The sequence below is a fragment of the Condylostylus longicornis genome, unplaced genomic scaffold (assembly GCF_029603195.1).
Source record: "Condylostylus longicornis isolate FDR11 unplaced genomic scaffold, ASM2960319v2 ptg000017l, whole genome shotgun sequence".
NCBI classification, from domain to species: Eukaryota; Metazoa; Arthropoda; class Insecta; order Diptera; family Dolichopodidae; genus Condylostylus; species Condylostylus longicornis.
Genome location: NW_026577986.1, coordinates 4,991,181 through 5,005,826, shown reverse-complemented (window position 1 = coordinate 5,005,826; position 14,646 = coordinate 4,991,181).

Sequence of the window (14,646 nt, the reverse complement as noted above, 5' to 3'; positions counted from 1 at the left end):
TTAATAGTATTAATGAAATTCTTAAGAATATACTTCATCAATATCAGTTCATTACCTAGCTCCTATTTTACAATAGGCTAGAACAACACTAAGCTAATTTTAATTGAATTTAAATTGGATTTTAATGCATTTCTTCAATAATTTTGCTTATACTTATTTTATAGCTCAACTTATTGCAAATAAAAAGAATTTGGGTAAAAAATATGAATCACGTAATTCATATAAAATATATCCATTTAAAGATTCATCACATAATATAATGGATAATTCAAAAGATTCATTAGAATCTATTAAAAATGATAAAGATAATATAAAAGAGAAAAATCATTCAATTAAAATTATGAAAAATGAATTTACCGAACATGATGATTTAAAATTTATGAAAGATCAAGATGAAATTAATAATTTAAAAAATAATGATAGTTTTAAACAACCGGAAGCAGCAACAATTGAATTTAATTATTATAAACCAGCGCCAGTTTTAATTGATAAAAATTATCGGGCTGATAAAAAACCAAGGTAATTATTATTAAATAATATAGAAAAAATTATTTAATTTTTAATTGAAATTATTTTAATTGCAAAAAAAATAATTTATAAATTTTTTTTTTATTTTTATTTCATTTCTAATACATTTAATATATAGATCTAAATATAGATTTCTGAATCTATTGAAATTATTCCGTCAATATCCAACCTATGAATAATTTTTATTTAAAATATAAATCATAAATATCACACATATACATACATTCAATTAATTAATAATATTTTCCTATATATATATATATATACATATTTAAAATAATCCACCATGAGCAAGATAAGATCTTTTAAGAAAAATTTAAGATAGATTAGGTAAAATACATCAGAAGACTGAATAAACTTAATATATACGTATTATATAATATAAAAAAAATAATTAATTAAATGCATTTATAATTTTTTTTTTAATAAATACTTAAAAATTTACGAAAATATTGTATAATAAAAGTATTTAAAATAAATATTATTTAATATTAAAAAAAAAATATTGTTTTTTTTCTTATTTTCATATTTTCTGAAATATGGTGGTATTTTTAATTTTGAATTTAAATAAGTTTGAGAGGAAAAAGGTGTTTCTTTGTAAAGGAAATTCAAATTTATTTTGTAGAGAAAACAAGCTCACGCATAGTGTAGTAGCATTAAAACTGAAAAATTGCAGTAGAAATTTTCAACAATACCTCAAGAGATTTTCTACATTTTCAAATACATATGGAATTCTTAAACAACTCGCTTCAACAAATTAACTTAAATATTAAAGAATCTGCAAATTTAAAAATTCTGAATTATTAAAAACAACCATAATTACCATTATTTTATATAATTTAAAATTTTTGAAGCACAAGAATTTAGTTCGTATTAAATCAAAGTAAATATAATTGATATATTCTATTGATTGAGCACAATAAAAGTTGAAACTTTAAACAAGTCAGACTTACAATTGCTTATATACAAAACTCTTTTCGTATTAAATCATAATGTTCGTGAATAAGTGGGCCTTTAAGTTTTTCTAATTAGCGTTTTTAATATTAAATATTCTAAAATTAATATTAATTCTCATATTAAAAATATTATATCGTCTTTTTTCTGCAACACAGACGTAACTCAAAATTTGCACAGTTGAGAAAATGTAGGGGATTTTAATTTATTCATGCTGCTTTGAAATTTCTATATTAAAATTAAAATTTCTAAGTCGAAGCGTTGAATAATATGCAAAAACTTTAGTTAAGTTTTTTTGTTTGGGCAATCTACAAATTCTGAAACTTCAAAATAATCTGTCGTTCGAAAATTAAAGAAATGACATTGTTTATGAAATTGTATCCCAATCCTTTTGTTTATCCAATTGTATCCCTTCCAATTCATTGCAAAATAAGAAAATATTAACAAGATTTGCTTACTTTAATAACCCTTCAACATCTGAATCTGCCATTTTGAAATTTAAATTTTTTTTTTGAATTTTAAATTTAAAAAGAAAATTAAATTTCATGAGGCAGCGACAAAATTTATACTAGAGATCTGCGGTATATTTCTAACATTTCTTTATTGCAGCCAGTAATTTTTGAACGATCTATATTTTCAGTGTATGTAGCGTTAATTTTCGAACTTACTACAAGCTAGAATTATTCTAGAACTGGATAAACAAAAACCCCCGTATTTTATAATATTATATTGTAAGGAACAATTTTTAAGCTAAAGACTTGGCGTTTTTTCACAATAAAGAAATGTTTTTTTTTTTGCATATTTTTGTACAAAAACTCACTCAGATTTTCAACTGAGGTTTAATTAAAGAAGAAATTAAATCAGAATCGTCAGAATTTTCACATTAAATCGTTCAAACTTAATCGTATTTTAAACATTAAAATTACCATTTAATTATTTTGTTTTTTTCTTTACTTATGCTCTCTGGCCCTCATTCGGTTCCCTTGAAAAATCTATAATCTTACCTATTTTTATTTGGTTTAGCAACTCTTCTACATTTGAAATTCATTATTCTCATTATAGAAAAATGCAAACTCTTACAATACAGATTAAAAACAAAAAATTCCATTGACCAATGATCAAGTTCTAGATTTGATTTAGGATCTCTATGCTATGATAAAATTTAAGGATGGAAAAAAGGTAAAGCTTTGAAATAAAAGACATTTTTTTTAATTTTTTGAAATTAGTAGCAAATTTTTTTTTTGTTTTATATATATATATATATATTTTATTAAATATTTATACATTTGTATATATTTATGTTATATATATTTTAATATGTCGTATGTATACAACTTTATTAGAATTGTAATATATATTTTACAAATATAAGTATATAAGTGAATAATATATTATGTAATTTATTTAATTTGTTGTTTTTTTTTCTTATTAATTTTCTTCATTTGTTTACATATATACATGATATATGTATATATACATCAATAAATTTATTATCTCATATATATTATGTTATACAATGTATATTTGTTTTTCATAAATTTTTATTTTATATATTATGTATTATATAATATTATATATATATTTATTATTTTTTTTTTTTAATAATATACACACACAGATAGGTTCTTTTAGTTTAAGATTTTGTGGTTTTTTCATCCTAAGAATTGTTAATTTAGTTTATCATCTATATATAATTATAATACTTTAAAATGTTATAAATTATAGAAATAATAATTGTAAGTATAACATAAATAATATGTGCATAAATTTTATTAAATATTATACAAAATTGAAATTAATTTAAAAATATCAATAATAACAGATTTTAAATGATGATTATTAATAATAATAACCAATAATAATTAAATAATAGTACTTATATTTATTGTTGCACTCCCTACTTTATATAATATTAAAATATTCGAGATTTATTGGCACCATAAATAATGTAACCAAAATAATAATATATCAGTGATTGAAAAAAACTTAAGGAAAATTTATATTGCATATAAATTTGGTTTCAGGCAAGACTTCAAAATTGTCAAAGCCATAAATTACAGAAATGCGTATTTTAAATCACTTTACAGAAGAATATCAATTACAATAAAAAATGAAGTAAACTGGAAAAAATTGTACGTCTTTTCTCGCACCTTAACCGATTCATTTTGGAACTGCATTTTAATTAGACAGTTTAGAATTTTTGAACGACCAAACTTTTTAAATTAACATTATATAATATGGTTGTATTAAATTTCTTTTGCTTCTGGTATTGATTATTCGATTATATCTGTCGCATTGCAGCAAGATGGAATTTCCTAAATTCCTAATTTCCGATCCTAAATGAGCAGATAAATTTCTAGTTCAATAAATAAGTCAGTCGTAATAACATATAAATTTCCAAATTCAACTGTTCTGATGATTTATTTCATTTCTTCTTTAATTAAATCTAATCAGTTGCAAAAATTTTGATGAAAAATCTCTTTTGATTCCCTACTTTATAGATAATCGTATTGTACTGTTTTAGAATGTGTTCAGTTATACTTCTCACACGATTCATTTTATATAACTCATTTTTATTTCATATTGTGTCATTTTAATTTCTTAGTTAACTGCTCTCAATCAATTTTGATCAGGATTTTCATGATTTCGATTCAGTTTAATATTATCTGGTTTGGTTCGCTTCATTATTTCAATGTAAATTACGATGTTAATATGGCGAATAAATTTATACTTTTCATCGAGAATATGTCGAATTTTTTTTTTTTAATAGTTGCTTTTGACAAATATTTAATGTGACTAAGAAATATTCATATGTAACTAATTAGTAAATTCACTCTGATGTTTCGAATAATCAAACAATTTTTTATTATGTACATTTATAATCATAATGAAAATGGAAAATAAAAATAAAATGATAAAATCGATTTTCGTTTGCTCTTTGAAAATTCTACATTTAACAGACTAATAATATAAATTTAATATTATATTGTTGAAAGTCAAATAGTAGAAAAGCAAAATTCTAAATATATGAGTACAACAATAATTAAAAAATTGAAATTATGTGCATAGTTGGTCAAATTAAAAAATTTGTTCAATTTAATTTTAAAAAAATCGCTTAATAAACTACTAACTTTAATTAAATAAAAGTATGAAAACTAATATATTCAATTAAGATCATCAAACTACAAAATATAATTAACAAAAAAGTTTAATAAGTTTTTGAAACTTGTTGCACTGGAAAATTATTAAAATTAAATATAATTTATTTTACTATATTATATTTATAAAGTATTTGTGATTATTATATATATATATAATATACAAGTACAAGTACAAATTGATAAGTTACGTTTCATTTAATTTAATAATGTGTAATTAAAATGTAATCAACAAATGTAATTTATTAATATTTATCATATTTTTTTTTTGTTTTTTCATTTTTTCATCTGGGTTTTTTAATTTTTCTTTAAACTAATTTAATTAATTAATTAATTCGATAATTTTTTTTGTTTTAATAATAAATATTTTGTATTTCTATTTTTGTTTTTTGTATTAGTAATTAATAACACATAATTTTAAAATTTTTCATTTTTATTTTTATTTTTTTGTTCTTTAAACCTCAGTATATAATATTAATTAAAATATTAGAATTGAATTGAATATTAAAATATTGAAAATTTTCTATTATATTCGTTTTTATATTAATGTACCTAGATATATTAAAATATTAAAAAATATTCTTTTTTTAAAAAAAATATTTAAGCCAAGTATACAAGAAATTAATTTAAAATTGAATTAAAATAATAATTTTTAATTGAATTTTAAGTTAAAATTAATAAATTTTCGGAATTTATTTTCATTCGAAAAATTTATTATTATTCCTAATATTTACTTTATTTCAAAATTGTTTTCAAAATATAAAATATAGTTTTCAACATAATATAGACCAAATAAAAATAACGAAACTTTTCTTGCACAGTGCAAAATTTTTATAAAATTGATCTTGAATTCCATATTCCATATGAAGGAATATTAAAATCTTGTTATGAAGTTATAAACATAACTTGCTCAATTCAACATAAATTTCAGGGCTGCTCTTTTACTATTATTGTTACATATTTTGAAGAACAAAATAATATGCTATTATTTAGCTATTCTATCGAATAAATGGATCATGAAGATAATTATTATGTAATAAATTTTTTTTTAATTCTAAAATCATATTTATAATTTATGCATACAAGGCTTTCAAATTTTTAAGCATAAGAATATTTTCTATTTTAATTTTAGTATGTGAATTTATTTGTGTACAATGTTTTATTAATTTGCTTTTTAATTACATACTTTATTTTGTTTGTTTCTTAAATAATTTGAAATGTAACTAAATAAATTTAATTTATTTAAAGTAATTATTAATTTTACTGAATAATATAGTACTGGATTTAGTTATTTTTTTTTTTTTTGGGTACAAATAGTAATAGAAAATTATAATTATAATGTCATAATGTTTAAATTTGAAAGGATAATTAAATAAAATAAGGAATATTGTATATTATAATAAGAAAAATATTGTATTGAAGTAAAATAAGGAAAATATTATATAATTATAATTATATATGATTTGCATTAGTATTTTGAAACACAAATAACAATAAGGAAATTATTAACAAAAAAAAAAATCTTTATTCAATTTGTTTTTAATATTAATTTTTTGTAATAATATTTAAATATGCTTTTGTTTGTGTGTTTATTTTTCATTCTTTATAAAATTTTATAAGATTTTTTATTTTAATTTCTGTTTTATCTATTTATAAATATATAAATTCACATAACATTTAAGAGCTTTTATTACTATATTATTTTTATTTTCTTTTATTTTTTTTTCTTTTAAATCCAATATAATACTTATGTGTAGATATATATATATATAGATATATATATATACATTAATATAATTTTATTGTAATTTTTCTATTTAAATTTATTTATTAAAATTACTTTTATATACATTTACTTTTATAATATATAATTGTATAAGTTCTTATATAATATTAAAAAAAAAATTAAACAAATTTATATTAATATAGACTTTCTTTTTTATATGTCAAGTGGTGTATATTTTTACATTTTACATTTTTAATACATAAAAATCAATTTAAAAATTAGAAAAAAAAAAAAAATTTGAAATTTTAAAAGAGCTAGTTAAAAATTATTAAATATATTAATGAGTTTTCATTTTAAAATTTATAATAATGAATTTTAGTTTATATTCGTGTTTCATCACTTACTTATCAGAGGATGATAATAAAAGTTATTGAATCTAAAATAATTATTCACTTTATTTACTAGACTATTTATTATTGTTGAAAATGTTTTTTTCAAATATAATTATGTATATATATATATATGGAGTAAAGGAACATTTTCCACATAATACCATATATTATAAATATTTTGTTTTATTCAAATTATAAGAAAATAATATTCAAGAGATTTTTTTAATAAAATTAAAATTTTATTATAAAATTTTTGATATATTCAAAGAAAACATACAATTTTATTCATAATTGAATATTTATTTAGAAAATATAAGCTTTGTTAAAGTGCGTATATATGTATCGCACGAAATATTTTATAATATTAACAAAAAATAAATATTCGATTTTGAATAAAAAGTAGTTTTACATTAAATAATAATTATTTAGAAAAATATCAACATTTTCAAAATTATATTTTTAATAAAAATTCATATCCTATTTTTATTTATATATTTTTTTTCAAAATATTCACCAAAGCAATTTGTTTTCTTTTTGTAATTTAAAATAGAATCTAAAAATTTTAAAAATAAAAATTTTTTTTAAACAATAATTTAATAAAATATATATTTATTAAATTATTAATAAATATATATTTATTAATAGTTTAATAAATATATATATTATTTAATAATTTAATAAATTTATCATTAATATGTATTAATTACAATATTTATATAACACCTACATGATATATATATATTTTGTATAGTAATTACATTTTTTATCTTGTAAATCTACTATACAATCTATATTAAATAATTTATATTTCTATTAAATTCACATGATTTGAGTTCATTTTTTCATTTTGCTTTAATATACATTAAAATATAATATAATTTTGTTTTTTTTTTTTAATCTTACAACTATTTTGTTTTGGTTTTTAATTTTATTTTACTTAAGAATTACAATATTTTCAATTTTTTTTTTAATTATTTATTTATATATATATATATATATATATATATATATTTTATAATATATTTGATGATTTTTGTTTAATATTTTTTTTTTTTGGTTTTTTTTTTATTAAAATGTGCCTAAAATTTTGTTAAAACCTAATTTTTTTTAATTTAATTTTTTAAATTTTTTTTTTATAATTTTTTCTTTTTATTTTTTGAAATATTTTATTAAAAATTCATTCTTTTAAAACAAAGTTTTTTTTCTATGTCAAAGATTTTCATGCCAATTTTTATGTCTTGTTTTTTTGCCTAAAAATTTCATCTTAAAAATTTTTTAATATTATTTTTTTATTTTTTATATTAATTTTTAAAAAAATACATTGTTTTTTTTTTATTCATCCTTCTGTTTTCATTCTTTTCCTCTTTGTATTAAAACATTGGATTTTATTTTATTTTTTTTTTTTTTTTCTTTTTTTTTGTGTTTTATAATTTGTTTTAATTTAATTATTTTGAATAATTTTAATATTTGTTTTTTTTTTTTGTATTTGTAATATAATCGCAATATATAATATCTAATCTACATACATTCAAGTAATTAATAATTGTTTTGTTGTATTTTTAAATTTTAATTAATAATTTTTATTTTTTTTTTAAATTGATTTATTTTAATATATTTATTTTTATTTTATTTATAATTATACTTTTTATATGAAGAAAGAGATTTATATTTTATTTTTTTTTGTTTTTTTTTTTTTTATATTTTTTCATGAAATATTTAATTATTATCACATTTTAATTTCGGAAAATAATACTTTGGTTGACAATTTTTTTGAAAATTTTTCTTGTTTGTGAATTGTTTTTTATTTTAATTTTTAGATGTTTTAATTTATTCAATTTAACACTTTATAATATGTAATTGGTTTATGGTTTAAGATTCTGACTTTGATTTTTATATAGGATGTTCTTGGGTTTTTTTTGTTTTCAAATGAAAGGATATAAAATGATTTGTTATATATATTGTATTCATATTATATAAATGTATATAAAATAAATGTTTTCTATTGTGATTGCAATGCCCTCCATAAAATATAAAACAATTAATAGATTTTTAATCAAAAAGGAAATTTAAATTAATAATAATAATAATAGTTGTTCATCATGTAACACAGGTATCGTTTCATATTTTAAGATTTGTATTTAAATAAAAATGTTTTCTTTGCAAAAAATTACATTTTGTAAAAAAGATAATGTAGACCTAATTGAAAAATATAGTGATAAACATAATTTGTAGCTAATAAACAGTAAATTCATGTTCATCAGTGTATCAGGAAATTCATGTGTAATAATAAACTTTCTGGAAAATGAATTGTAATATCAGATATTTTAATATATCAAACTAATTATTGTGTTTATATTATACGATTGTATAATTAATCAATAAATTTTTAATACCAATTATAATTATACATCTACTTATTGTATGAAACGATAATCTGTACATAATATAATTATTATAATAAAATAAAAAATGCAATTGTAATCTAAATTTGAAAAATATTAAAAAAAAAATTGTAATTTTTTTAATACAAGTTTAAATATTAATTATATTAATATATCAATGTGTGTGAATGTTTTATTGTTAAAATTTTCTAAATATTAATATTAAATTTAGAATAGTATTAATTTTTTTTTTTTATATTTTTTTTATATTAAAATAATGCAATTATTATAATTCAAGAAAAGGTAAACCAAAATTATATATAACGCAAAAATAAATAAAGATTTTTTTTTTTAATTTTCGTTATTTTTTACTATATTTACTTATTTTGTTTTTTCTTTTTACAAAAAATTCTCAGACTTTTTTTTTTTCATCTTTGCATACCTATATTATTATATTTGGTAGATTTTTTACAATTTACCAAAAAGAAAACAAGAGCGACAATAATATTTTGTTATTAATTTTGCTTTTAATTTTAATATAGACACAAATAAAATTCATACTTTCACTTTCATTCTATTTATTCATTTTTTTTTTTTTTGTTTTCAGTTAATTAACTATAACTACTATACATATTACATAAATTTTTTTTATATTGATCACATTAATCCTTATTATTATTAATATTATTGTTATTATATATATATGTAGCTAATAATGTTAAATTGTATATTTTATTTAATTTAGGTTTTTGTTTTCTGTTTAACAATTTCTTAAATAAATTTTATATTTAGGTATTTTTATATAATATTACTGAAAGGATTTTAAAATTTGATTTTTTCTTTACTATTATATCTATTTTAATGTATTTATTTAAGTATATTTTACAATACAATTTTAAAGTATTATGGTATATATGGTATATAATATTATTTTTTTTTAATTATATATAAAACTTTCTAATATTTTATTTATAATAATTTGTGCCATAATTGTGTTTTTTTTTTTTAATTTTTCATTTATAATTATGTTTAATAAAATGTACTTCTTAAAAAGTTTATCAGTTTTTTTTGTTTTTGAAAAATTATTTTGTTTCTTTATTAATTTTATAGTTTATTAACAAAATTTTGTTGAAAAAGATTTTAAAGCAAAAGCATATTTTTCTTTTTTTTTAGATATTACGAGTAAGAATCTTCTAACATAAAAAATTTATTGATTATTTTTATTTTACATTACAATTTATTGCTTTTTTTTTTCAAAATTTTTTTATAATACATCTATAATTACTTAGAATAAATAGATAGTTTCGTGTTATTTTGTTTTTTCTTATTGTTTCCATTGTATTTTGGTTTAGGTTTTTCGATTTTTTTTTTAATTTTTTAAGATCAAAATGTGATTTTATCAAGAAATTTACTAGATATAATATTGAAATCAATTTGGTTTTATTTATTATAAAATCGGTGTGATTTATTATGTTTATTCTTTGTTGAAAATGTTTATAAAGAAAAGAAAAAAAAAACAACAATATTATAAAGGATATAAAGTTAAAATTTAAAGGATGTTTTGTTTATTAATTATAAAACATATGCAATTTTTATTATCAATATTTCATTCTTTTTGTTTTTCATTATTTTTCTTGTTTTTTTTTTTTTGTTTTTTTTTTTGTATGTGTGTATACGCAAGGTGCCCTTTTCTAAATACTATGTTTTTTGTTTTAGGAAAAAAAGAAAAAGGATGAAGATGAGATGTTTAAATAAAGAAAAAGAATTTTGTTAATGCTTTTGCTATGATTTTTTTTACATATTATGAATTTGTTATACATAATATACAAATTTTAAAATATTTTGTATAGATAATTATTGGCAATTTAAAATAAAATCATACAATTATAATTAAATTTTAAATTAAAAAGGAGCAATTTGCCTTGATTATATTTATGTATGCATGTTATCTTTTTCAATATATACATTAAGAGTTTAGTAAATAAAGCGAAAATTAAATGCATGAATGTATGTTCATAATAATATAAAATATTGAACATTATATAATTTTGAGATGATACCTAACTTATTTTAAGGAATTATAATAGGTATATGCTCCCAATAAATATCTTTAGTGACTCTTATACATACATAATATTTTTTTTTAGTATTTCATATTATCACATATTTTTTTTTTCTTCTTTGCTATATATAGTTTAAAAATTATAATATCAATAGTTTTTGCATTATATTGATATTAAATCTTCTTAGGAGTTTTTAAAAGTGTAGGAAAAGTTTTTAATATTATTTTTTTTTATTTTTAGTGTTTTTTTTTCATATATAAAAACATTTTTTTTTTTTAATTTATTATTATATGCATTTTCATTTGATATTTTTTTTTCGTTTTTTGGTTTTTGTGTTATATTTCTAAAAAGTCAACCGTAGAATCACATCCATTTTTTTAATTATTTAATTATTATTATTAAAATCAATATGTTTTATACAATATATTTTTTATCTGTTTCTTTTTTTATTTATTTTTTTTTTTGTAATAAATTCACTATAAGTATTATATATATTATAATTCAATAAATATTATTATTCTATTATTTTTTTTATATATATTTTAATATTTATTTTTTCAATTAGATTTTTAAAATTTTTAAAAAGATAATATTGATAAAAATAAAAAAAACTGCTGAAGATAGTTATAGTGTTGTTGTTTTTCTAAGAAAACTATACAAAGAAAATATCTGTATTTGATCTATGAATATATTAATTTCAATAAATAAATTTACAAATTTTTTTTTTAAATTATATAAACTAAAATTAAAATAACTAAATTAGTTTACAGGAAAAATAAAAAAAAAAATTTGAAATTTAAATTTTATATTTAGATATATATACATAATTACTAGGATATGTGATTTCTTCAGCAATTTATTTGAATTCCTATATTATAAAAGATTGAATAAAAAATTTATGAAATAATTTCATTAGATAATAAAATTTGAAATGATAGATTTTTATTGAATTATTAGTATTACGTTAAAATAGTTAATAAAATTAACTATGAATTATAATAATTTTCAAATGGAGGGCTGTTTTCAATATTTTTTACTTTATTTTATTTTTTGTCACAGTTTTTAATTTTTATTATCATTTATTATTATGAATATGCAAAAGATGTTTATAACAACTGCATAATATATTTTTGTATTAATATATTTTTAATCAAATTTTAGATAGACATTATGTACTTTTAAAATATTATGTAAATATTATATTAATTTTCGATTTTGGTGTATGTATATTTCAAAGAACTGATTATAATATAATGTGGTGATTTATATTATTAAAACTTAGAAAGAAAAAAAATATATTTCTATTTATTATTTTATAATCATACATTTATTTTATTTTTAATGAATGTTTTTTTTTATAATTTTTATTTATTTAGATGGTTTATTTATGTATATATATTTTCATAAATTTATTAAAAAATTAAATTTTTGTTTAGTATAATATATGTATGATGAATAAAATATAAATGTATACTTAAATATTCTATATATTAAATAATATCGTGAGTTCAATTAACTTTTCCTTTGATTAATATAAAAATAAAAAGTTAGGATAAAAAAAAAATAGCTACCTTAAAATAAAATTTATATTATTGTTATACTAATAATTTCAAAACAAATTTTTTAAATCGTTTATATAATTATGTCAGTATTTATTATAAGGCTTATTAGAAAAATTGAATTTTAAAATTTGGATTATGACAAATTTTTTTATAACCAAAAATTATAAGAATAAAATTTATTAAAAACAATTTCTATAGATATTATATTATTTTCTAATATCTGTATATTTTTACTATAAAAGATTTTATAAATGAAAAATAAATAAATAAAATGATTAATTATTAAATAGTATTTAAAATATAATTTTTTATGTTACTATAATGCTAAAAATTTTATAACTCTTTTATATAATTATATTTTCATTTTTCATATACATTTATATTTATGTACATTATATACATACATATATTATAACAAAATAATACAAAGTTTTGAGATTTTATTTTAAAATATCGCTGGTTGAGCTGACTTGATGTAATTTTTATAATGGTATTTACAGTGCAATCTATCCATATTAATGGGAAAACCAAAAAAATTGAATCGAACTTAAATATATTATTAAAATAAAGTTAAAATTATTATAAATGAACTAATAATAACAGAGATGAAACTATTAATTTTAAATATAGAAAGTAAGTAAAGATATTATTGAAAAATTATAACATTGCAAAATGAAATGTTATTTGTGTAACAAAGGAATAATCATACATAATCTTAAAAAATTTATGTATGTGCATATTTTTCTCCATATCACATTTTAAATAAAAATATCATAGTACTAGAATTTTTTTTATTGTAGTTATAACTTTCTAAGTAATTTCAATTTTATATTCATGATTATTGTTAAGTACTTAGATGTATAAAATATAATTTACATACATGAAATTAATTATCAAATATAAAAAGTTTTGTAGTTACGCATGTATATAAACTATTATTCTATTTTGTAAGGAAGTCGTGATATAAAAGATTAAAATCAAATTATTATTAAAATCTCAAGAATATATTTATTCTTGTATACACATTTTAAATATAAGTAAGAATTTTATTAAGAAATTAATCTTGTAATGATGCTAAAATAATCGTTTAAAAGGTAAAAGAATGAAATTTATTAATTTTACATTTACTTTCAATAATATTCTTTTTACTTTCCTTTTCAAATTTTATAATATATCCCATTTGTTCGCGTATTTCTAATCATGAAGCTATCTCCATTATTGTAATAAATAAAAATCAAATAGAGAAGCTTTTTTTACAGCCTGTGGTATATCACATTTTTTTCTTTTTCTTCATTTTACAACAAAAAAATGTTCATTTCTTAAATTCTATATTATGTAACTTGTTATACCACGTACCTTTTCAACCCCCTTTTTTTTATAAAATATAACATTTCCAAAACTTAAAAAAACATTTATACTGAAAATTCATTAAAATAAAAAGTAAATAACTACCATGATGGTACACTTATAAAAAAAACTAATTTTCTTTTCTTGTAACTATAATTTTTGATTACACATTCAGTTGAAAATTCAATATTATGAGCTTTGTGCATGTAGGTTTACTTTGCAATGATTTTTTTAAGTTTATTTCTTTTTTATTTGTAAATAGATTAGTGCTATTGTTTTTTCAAAAAGATTACGTTTTAACATAGTGATAATTTAAAGATTATTTACACAATATTTTTGTATCTAGCTATTTATTATGTAATTTTTTTAATTTAAAGTTAAAACATAATTAAAACAGAGTATAATTCTTGTTAATGTATATGATTATTTATGTTGATTAAATGTTTAGAGCCAATTGATTTGAATTTCCTTAGGTGAATGTTTTTTTTTTTGGGAATTTCCATCCTTTACAGTTGGCCAATTCGGTATTTATGTA